The sequence below is a fragment of the Balaenoptera musculus genome, chromosome 12 (genome assembly GCF_009873245.2).
Source record: "Balaenoptera musculus isolate JJ_BM4_2016_0621 chromosome 12, mBalMus1.pri.v3, whole genome shotgun sequence".
In the NCBI taxonomy this organism is placed as follows: domain Eukaryota; kingdom Metazoa; phylum Chordata; class Mammalia; order Artiodactyla; family Balaenopteridae; genus Balaenoptera; species Balaenoptera musculus.
The window spans coordinates 82,629,772-82,640,362 of NC_045796.1; positions in this window are offsets into that span (position 1 = coordinate 82,629,772).

The window sequence follows — 10,591 nt, forward strand, 5'->3', positions numbered from 1 at the left end:
ATGACGACACATCACAGCACCAGAGTGCAAGCGAAACAGTGACACTCTGATTTTACATCTTCAGGAGGGAGGCACTGATGGGTCCAGTTAGTGGATGGTTCCACAGTATGAGCACTGTGAAAACAGGGTCCTGCATCCTACTTGCTGTAGCTTCAGGTGTAGGAGAAGGAAGGCGGTGAGTAGTGGATTAGGAAGGTACCCAATAATGTCCCTACCACGTGGATTTCCCATGAAGGTCACACACAGTTTTGACTTGTCAGCTGGAATTGTTCTGCCTGTACAGAGTTGCTCTTCGGTACTCCTCTATCACAGCCTATTTCCCCAGCATTTTAACTTCAAATTCATGAAGGCCTCGTAGATCAGACCCTCCCCCTTCTTTCCTTCCCTCACCTCTTCTACCACATCTCTTCTTTAAACCTACAAATTCTCCCCCCCCCCCCGATTTAAACAAAAATTACATGTGACAACTGTGAATTAATTCACCCACCATCTTTCTGTGCTATACAACTGGACTTCTGTGCACTGCCAGAAAAAGTCCCCCAAACAAATGGATTGTTCAAAGCATTTAAACTTTTAAAAACCTGCAGCAATATGCTCAACACCCCTGGATGTTCCTGTGCCTTCCCCTCGCCCATGCTCCCCGACACATGACAAACTTTCAACCCCGCTCACGTCTCTCACTCCGAAACCTCTTCCTGGCCGCAGGGAGATTGCTGTGAAACATGAACTGGATCATGTCCTTTTCCTCTGCTTAAAAGCACCTAAGGACTCACGTCCTCACCGTCACACAGTCAAACGTCCTGGTATTCTGTACCAGATCCTTGATGGATGACTTCTGCTTACCCACGCCATTCTATCCCATGTCCCTGGTGCTTCCACGCTCCATCCAAACCAGTTCCTGGGGGTCTCGGGAAGCACCAGGCTCCCTCACACAGCTTTGTCCTCGCAGGTGCCTCTCCTTCCTTGGCGTGCTGTCTTCCCCTGCTCTGCTGTGAGCTCCTCTCCACCTCTCTGTTGGGCTCAGCTGTCACCTGCTCTGAGTAGCCCTGCCCTTCCCGCCACCTCCTAACCCACGTCTTTCTCCCTCCTGGGCAGTGCTCCCACCTGGCACCCAGAGACCCTGTGCTCACTTCTCTGCTGCCTCCTGGTCCTCGTCCTACAACTCATTTTATGTCTCGAAACCTGAAAATTGCAGCTGCCCCTCCATAAACATTCAATAAATGTTTCTAGAGTGAATGAACAGATGGGTTTTTAATATGAGAAGCAGAGCATTTTGTTTAGTAACTGGGCACCTGGGAGAGAAATGGAGATGCCCGCGACCCAGCATGTAAGATCTGCTCTCCCCATTTGTAATATCACTAAAACCAGTAACCTGAAACCAACAACAGAAAAGTCTCAATCTGCTTAAAAGAGAGGAAGGTCCTTCCTTCAAGTGAATTGCCTTCAACAATATCTTATGGAGAACAATTTTTAGTACGTGAGGTGTCACCTGGGGCTGAGGCTGTGCTGTCCCCACCTGCTGCTCTGTTCCCAGTAAGGAAATAAGGGAGTTGTACTGAACTTTTGATTGTCACCTACAGAGACAGAGTTTTCCAGGCTGGCCGTCTTTACTGCAACCTCTGAAGGTGTCAACAGGGTGAAAGACTGCGCTGACCAGAGCACGATTGGGCAGAATCCTACAGAAGCAGAGACAGAAGGGCAGTTACAAAGGTGACCACACTTCAGTGTTTCTCAAGCACCTGGGGCGCTTGTTAAAAACGTCGGTGACCAGACCCCATCTCAGTGTCACTAAATCGTAATCTCTGGCAGTGGAGCCATGGATCTGAGTTTTAACACGTTTCTCTGATGTTTCCTTGGTCCATCAGCCTTGGGAGCACTGACTCAGACGTGCCTCTGCCCAGAGCTGCCCGGGCAGGGGGAGGGTCGCCATGTGGAGACGGGCATCGGAGGCTTCAAACTGTCAGATTACATGTCTCGATTCTGTGCTCACTGGACACCCTCTGGAATTCAGTTTCCACTGTAGCTAACCTACTGGAGGGGACTGATGCAGCCAATGTGACGTTCGGTTCTTTTCAGAATGTTTCTCATTGCCAACGAACAAGTAGTCCTGGTTGCCCTGTTTACTAATCTCTTGTGAGCTCTGTTCCTGTGAATGGGAACCCCGAGTCCGATCAGTTCTTTAAGAATTCTTTTAAGTGTATCACACATGTGAATATGCGAGGCTGGAGAAACTCCGGATGATCCCTGCGGGCAGTCTCACCTCTGGTCTCCTCCCTGCGATAATTTCTCCCCGACCCAGTTGTCTTGTCTTTCTCTAATATTTATAATCAGTTTGTTTCATCTGAAGAGATTAAATAAATATAAAACATCTAGCCACGATCTTCTGTTTTAGTCAACCAGGGCTCAAATGATGCCTCTTAAGAAACTTGAAGACAGAATCTAGCTTCTATTTTTCCTGTAGGGAGAAGGTCAAACTCTGAAACAGTAGTTTTCAACCAAGGATGAATTTGTCCACCAGCAGACCTTTGGCAATGTCCAGTGACATTTGTGTTTTTCACAATTGGGGGTTACTACTGGCATCTAGAGGAGAGAGGCCAGGGACTATACTAAACATTTTACAATGCATACATCAGCTCCCTACAAAAAAAAGAATTATGGCAGGGAAGGGGTAAATGGGAACTCTTTGTACTTTCTGATCAGTTTTGCTGTGAACTCAAAACTGCTCTATAAAAATAAAGTCTCTTTTTAAAAAAAGAGAATTATCTAGCCCCATACGTCAATAGGACCAAGTTAGAAAAACCTTGCCCTGAAGGAAGCAAGAAAAGTTATCTTCCTACTTCTGAACCTACTCCTTGCAACACTGTGACAATGCTAGCTGCTTTTGTACAGGGTAGCAATGTTGCATATAAATGCTGCCTAAGTGAGTTCAGACGTGCATGTCTATCTCATTTCTTGCTCAGATCAGAAGATGATGTTATAATTGAATAGCATATGCTCCACATCACTCTTTACGCAAAGCCATTTAGCTACAGCACAGATATGATCCATGCTGAGGTGAGAATTGAATTCGCTTTTAATAGACATGCTTATGAGATGTCAGTGCATATTGAAATGTGGTCTTGGAGTCTGATTATGAGGGATGACCTATTTTGTGGGGCTTTCATTTTTGATTTCCAGAATCCGTGTGCTTCCCTCAGAACACAAGCCTTCTGTCTTGTGCACCATATGGGGCTCTTTTGGAATGACTTTCATTTGATTTTATCCCTTATTTAGAAATATTTATCTTCTTTTCTCTCTGTCAGACAGGGCTGAGGGCCTCGAGGAAGGGTCTTTTGCCCAAATTCCCCTCTTGCTAGTACTTACTTTTGGTGATTCCCTGGTACTCTTGTCAGAACAGTATATCTTCTGAAAAAAAACAGAAGTATAACCCTGTTGGTGAAGTTTAGGAAAAAATTTTTTTATGACTTATTTGGATGTAGAGAAATAAAAGAATCCTCTCTTCCTCTGTGGTCAGGACATCAATAATTAACGTAGGTAAAAAATTCACAGATTTCTTTTGTGTGGTAGGGGGACTGGGCCAGAAGAGACGTAACTTAGGGGTCAGGGATGGAGAATGTAAGGGCTGCTTCCTGAACCGCATCCCTCAGAGCCAAGGAACAAGGGCATCTGACAGTGTCCCTCGTGGCTTGAGTGGCTCAGCACTAAAGATGAGGGAAAATGGTGAACTAGTATTTCCAAGGACAAAGCCAAATGAAAGGTGGAAATTAACTATCTGTTAGTATGAAAAGATGCCAGAGGGACAGCAGGAGAGAATCAAGATCAATTAAGCACAGTTAAGGGGTGGAACTCACTGAACCAACGCAGAACCTGGTCCCTTCCCAGAAAGCTGGCACTTCCCCTGTTTTCCATCCTTGTGCGCCTTTGGATGCAGTTGCTCTTTTCAGGAACACTCAGTTGCCTGTGAGGCAGGGAGGAGCTCTCCCCTCTGTCTCCTTCTGTCAGAATGCCGCCACCTCTGTGTCATCTCTTCCGTTTGCTTAGGAATCTCCACCGTTGCATTTTCCCCGGAAATTCACACGTGGTGAAACTCCCGGTTGGAAAATTGCTTCTCAGTAGAAGTGAGGACAGTCATTACTTGTAGGGTGACACCTTCGCTCATGTTTAGTATTTCAGATCATTGGGAGGCCTTTCCCAGTTGATGGTTTGGTGTCATCTGCACAAAGCCAGGCAGCTTTAAAGCCAGGTTCAACATGCTGTGTCCATCACAGAAACACAAGTATGAAGTCCAGAATAGTTGAAAAGCGATGTGCCTCTCTATTGCTGAGGCTGAAACCACTGTCAAAAGGGGTTTTGTTCATATCGCACAGGAAATAACCTCAAAGTCTCTTTCCCCATCTCTCTCCTATTATCCAACAAGCTGTTGGGAAATTTCTCTTCTCTACCCTACAACACTGTCTCCAAACTAAGTTCCTCTTAGGTCAAGTACCTTCTACCATCTTTTGTTCTCTTAAACTGTCCATCAAATGTTCTTCTTTCATTGTGATCTAGATTAATCTAGACCTTCAGAGTGTTTTTTTTTTTTAAACATCTTTATTGAAGTATAATTGCCTTACAATAGTGTGTTAGCTTCTGCTTTATAACAAAGTGAATCAGTTATACATATACAATATGTTCCCATTTCTCTTCCCTCTTGCATCTCCCTCCCTCCCACCCTCCCCATCCCACCCCTCTAGGTGGTCACAAAGCACCGAGCTGATCTCCCTGTGCTATGCGGCTGCTTCCCACTAGCTATCTATTTTACATTTGGTAGTGTATATATGTCCATGACACTCTCTTACCCTGTCACATCTCACCCCACCCCCTCCCCATATCCTCAAGTCCATTCTCTAGTAGGTCTGTGTCTTTATTCCCGTCTTGCCACTAGGTTCTTCATGGTGTTTTTAATTCTCCTTTCTGTGCATTACCTGGGTCAACAAAACCAAATGCCAAGTACCTGCCAAGCAATGAGGGCTTGCTTGCTGCGTTGGAAAGTGATTTTCAAGATGAAAGCTTAACAAATCCACAATTTTCCTTTACAAAACACACACATATGCACACAACAGCAAGGCACTCTGTTCTTCTGGAATGAAAAAAGGCTATCAATTCTTACATCAAATTGTTAAAAGTATGTCTATACAGGATTAGTATTTGGGTGGCCCAGGGCAGAGGAAAGCGTTTCAGCAAATCCCCTGGGAAGAGTGACCCCACCCTACAAATTGGCTACTCTCCGAGCAAGCTCCTGAAACGTCCTAATTGGTGCTGTCAAAGCCAGAGTTTTCTCTTTCTAAATATCTTAATGCCACTAATCTCCAGGCAGAAAGAGTGGCACGTCTTCAGGCTTCTCTCAGAAAGGATGCTTTTCCCCACTCTTCAGTGAGTTGACTCTGCTGGTGGGTGACTCCTCAGGGGCAGGTGTTCAGTCAGCCTTTGGTGTACCCAGACTTCAGTTTCTTCTCAACCCAGAGAGAACCCTGAACTGGCCAGGGTTCTGGAGACAGCTGTCAGCAGCCGATTAGCAAGAAGAACCTAGGGCCTTGGTACTGTGTGCACATCTGTGTGTGTATTTTGTAAAGGAAAGTGTGGATTTATTAGCACTTTATCTTTAATATCACAAAATTCTTAAGTGCTAACTTAAGTGATGTATCCAGTGCTGCAGGGGTCCAGGTGGCTGGAGGATGGGAGCAACTGGAGTTGGTCCTGGGGGGAGAAGGAGGGACCATAAGGGGATGACCAAACAAACACCTAAGCTTGAGCTCTCTTTAACCTAATTTCATTTTTCCAAATCTGATGAAAAACCCAAATATTAGAAATTTTTCTCTTTTTGGCATTTTTCCAAATTTTGTACCTAGCAACTTAGAAACAATTTTCTGCGTACATAATTCATCTTTTATTTTTATTATTTATTTTAGTAGCATTTGTTGCTTCCTCCTGACTACAAAAGGAATGCTCCACATTCAGCATCAGTTGTCAATCATCAGAAGTGAACCTATTGATCGGGGTTCATTAACTCTATACAAGAGAGAGAATTTAGAAGCTACAGAAAAGAGCACCTGCAACCCCTCAACCCAGAGATAACCTCTGTTTGCATTTTGGTGTTATTTTCTGTTTTAATTTTTTTCCTGAAGAATGACTTCCTAATATTTTGACAATGTATCAAGGGATTCTCTAATATTTTGAACATTTTATTATGACACATAACCATTCATAAATACAATCATTAGTTAATTTTTCCCTGACTGGAAACAGAGGCCAGAAAAGTTCTTTTTTGAGCTGTGGGCACTCAGGCCTGGCCCTATAAGCCCGGAATGTCATTCTTTCCCAAAGCCCCTGCTCACAGAAGCATGTCAAGGGCACTGACAAGTGAAATGATGACTTCCTGGAAGCAAAAAGCCACCTGCTCTTACAAATAGTTTCCGGAGGGCCTTCCATTACTTTCTGGTTTTTTTAACAACCTCTAACCCCAGGTCACTTGGAAAGGTACACTAGTCTTAGGTGGCAACCCTTCTGGAGTTTTAAGGATATTTTTTCTATTGCTAACGTAAAATGTTAACAATACAGGAACTGATGACTTTTCTGTCCACAAAGAGGATGACCCTCTAATTTAGCACCAAATAGGTCTGATTCCTCACAAGATAGTAAGCCTTCCGTTACCCTCATAGTTAAATGTAAGGACTTGTTTTACTTATTATTTTGTTTTCCAAGTGTTGACAGTACCTTAAAAATGAAACATCTGAGTTATAAAAAGTAGCATATTTGAAAGTATTATATTTATTAGGAGGGCATTTCGACTTAGCAGTATTCTTAACAGTATTCTTCTTTTCCCCCTCCTAAAAGCATCTTGAAGACATTTATGCTATTTTCCGTTGCCACTTTGGAATCCATGCTTTCCCACATGGCTCTAAAAAAAAATAAAGAATTATTTCCAGGCTCACTTTGTGAAGCTCCACCTCCCTGGTCACAGACACTGTAATCAATCACTTCACTACACACACTGCTAGGATTTTCCCATCTTCCCCCACAACTCCTGCCCTAACCTGGAAGAATTCAATTTCCAAAGGAAAAAAACCCATCCCATAGATGAAGCTGTTACACGATCATTTTCAGTCAAATTACTTTTATCTTATGAATCAATATTTTTCTTAGAATTATTAAATGAAAAACAGTAACTGTGACCTTCCCCTCTGCAACCACACCCTCCTTGTCTCCCAGTCTCATTTACTTTCACCAAATCTGCTCTTTGACTGACTAAACCTCTAGGTCTTTGTTTGCTCTCTAATTCTGATTGATCCATTACTTATTGGCTTCACTTTATGGCTTATATATTATGCTCAGACCATTTCAAGAGTCCTTCCTAATGACTCTAAGTCTTACCAATGTGTGCTTCTGTCTGCCTGGTGTGTTGTGTAGGAAACCCCACTACTCTTGTGTTTCTTCTTGACAGCCTTACCAATCAGCACTTCTGATGCCAGATGTGTAGTGTAGTGTCTTTTCCGTGCACCTAGCCATGCTGTGGCACCAGCTGGGTGTCCAACGATCTCACTCAATCCTGACACCATCTACCTGGAGGCAGCGGCAGGTCCTACCCGTTACAGCTCTGTCCCTCAACACTGCCCCCCTTCAGAAGCCAGTCCCAAGTAGTAGGTCCCCAGATTACCCACCACTGCCACTTCCCTACAAACTGGAGATTCCTATGACCTCCTCCCCCTTGGATTAGATTATTTGCTAGAAGAGCTCACAGAACTCAGGGAAACACTTACTTACATCTACCAGTTTAAAGGACATGATAAAGGTGAACAGCCCAATGAAACGATACAAAGGGTGAGGTCTGGGATGGTCCCCAGTGCAGGAGCTTCTGTCCCTGCGGAGATGGGATGCATCACTCTCCTCATACAGGGGTTTGGTCGCCAACTTGGAAGCTCCCAAAACCCCATTTTATTGGGATTTTACAGAGGCTTCCTCATGGAGGTATGATCAGTTATTAACTCCACTTCCAGCCCCCACTCCTGTCTCTGGAGGATGGGGTGTGCGGCTAAAACTTCCAAGCTTCTAATCATGGCTTTGGTCTTTCTGATGACAGGTTACCATCCAGGAGCCATCTAGGAGCCCACCCAGGTTCACCTCGTTAGAATAAGACACTCGTATCACCGAAGAAATTAGAGAGGATTTGGGAACCCTACATCAGGGACTGGGGAGACCAAATATTGCAACAAAAGATACTCAGTGTTCTTATCACTTAGGAAATTACAAGGGTCTCAGGATCTCTGTGTCAGGAACAAGGGGCAGATATTTTATATATATATATATATATATATATATATTTTTTTTTTTTTTCTACTATCTCATGTAAGTGAAGCCACAGTTCTGAATTAATCATCCATCTACTTTTTCTCCTCCTGCTTGAAGGCTTGGGAAGCCTGCTGAAGATAAGAACAAATAAATCTTAAAACTTTTCAGATTAAAGTTTGAACAAATGTATTATTTCCAATCTCAGCTGAGCCTTTTGTGTAGCTTTGGATTCCTGTTCTTAGAAAGATCACTTTCCCTTTTCCCACCACTCTCTCCAAGCCCCCACCTGATCTTTCCTGGCAGGTGGCCTGGGCCCCACTTGCTAGTGAAAGTAACTAAGTTCCCTCAGCTTCCTTCTTGCTCATTTCCCATGTCACAGAAAAGGGTGTTTTCTTTCTCTTTAGAACAAATCCCTCACTATGACTATTGGTTTCTTCAAAGACTTGCCATCAATTATTTTCTTTTTTAGTTTTTTATGAAGATCTCTTCCTCACCAGTGAAATGGTCATGTTCATGTCTTCTGAAGTCTGCAGCCAATCTATGCTTTTAATGCTTCCCTGTATTTTCCTAAGTTTGTATGTATTGCTTTTGTCACTAGTTGCAAACACAATCCAAGGTAATATAATCCATTCTACCTCTGTCCTTCTTGGACAAATTTCTTGAAAGAATGATGCCATTCAACTCCCTCTTGCTAGAGGACTGGAATCACAGCTAACTGCCGAACAATCTTCGACAGGAAGACACTGGAACAAACCAAAAAAGATACCCCACATCCAAAGACAAAGGAGAAGCCACAATGAGATGGTAGGAGGGGCACAATCACAATAAAATCAAATCCCATAGCTGCAGAATGGGTGACTCACAAACTGGAAAACAATTATACCACAGAAGTCCACTCACTGGAATGAAGGTTCTGAGCCCCACATCAGGCTTCCCAACCTGGGTTTCCAGCAACAGGAAGAGGAATTCCCAGAGAATCAGACTTTGAAGGCTAGCGGGATTTGATTGCAGGACTTCGACAGGACTGGGGGAAACAGAGACTCCACTCTTGGAGGGCACACACAGAGTAGTGTGCACATCAGGACCCAGGGCGAAGGAGCAGTGACTCCAAAGGGAACTGAACCAGACCTACCTGTTAGTGTTGGAGGGTCTCTTGCAGAGCCAGGGTCCAGCTGTGGCTCACGGTGGGGGCAAGGAAACTGGCAGAAGAATTTCTGGGAAGTATTCTTTGCGATGAAACCTCCCAGAGTCTGCCATTAGCCCCACCAAAGAGGTAGGTAGGCTCAAGTGCTGGGTCGCCTCAGGCCAAACAAGCAACAGGGAGGCAACTCAGCTCCACCCATAAGCAGACAAGCAGATTAAAGTTTTACTGAGCTCTGCCCACCAGAGCAACACCCAGCTCTACCCACCACCAGTCCTTCCCATCAGGGAGCTTGCACAAGGCTCTTAGATAGCCTCATCCACTAGAGGGAAGATAGCAGAAGCAAGAAGAACTACTATCCTGCAGCCTGTGGAACAAAAACCACATTCACAGAAAGATAGACAAAATGAAAAGGCAGAGGGCTATGCACTCGATGAAGGAACAAGATAGAACTCCAGAAAAACAACTAAATGAACTGGAGATAGACAATCTTCCAGAAAATGAATTCAGAATAATGATAGTGCAGATGATCCAGGACCTCAGAAAAAGAATAGAGGCAAAGATCGAGAAGATGCAGGAAATGTTTAAAAGAGACTTAGAAGTATTAAAGAATAAACACCTAGAAGAATTAAAGAACAAACAAACAGAGATGAACAGCACAATAAATGAAAAATACGCTAGAAGGAATCAATAGCAGAATAACTGAGGCAGAAGAACGGATAAGTAACTGGAAGACAAAATGGTGGAATTCACTGCCACGAAACAGAATAAAGAAAAAAGAATGAAAAGATATGAAGACAGCCTAAGAGACCACTGGGACAACGTTAAACGCACCAACATTCGCATTATAAGGATCCCAGAAGGAGAAGAGAGAGAGGAAGGACCAGAGAAAATATTTGAAGAGATTATAGTCGAAAATTTCCCTAACATGGGAAAGGAAATAGCCACCCAAATCCAGGAAGCACGGAGTGTCCCAGGCAGGATAAACCCCAGGAGAACCACACCAAGACACAGAGTAATCAAACTGACAAAAATTAAAGACAAAGAAAAATTATTAAAATCAACAAGGGAAAAATGACAAATAACAGACAAGGGAACTCCTGTAAGGTTAACAGCTGATTTCTC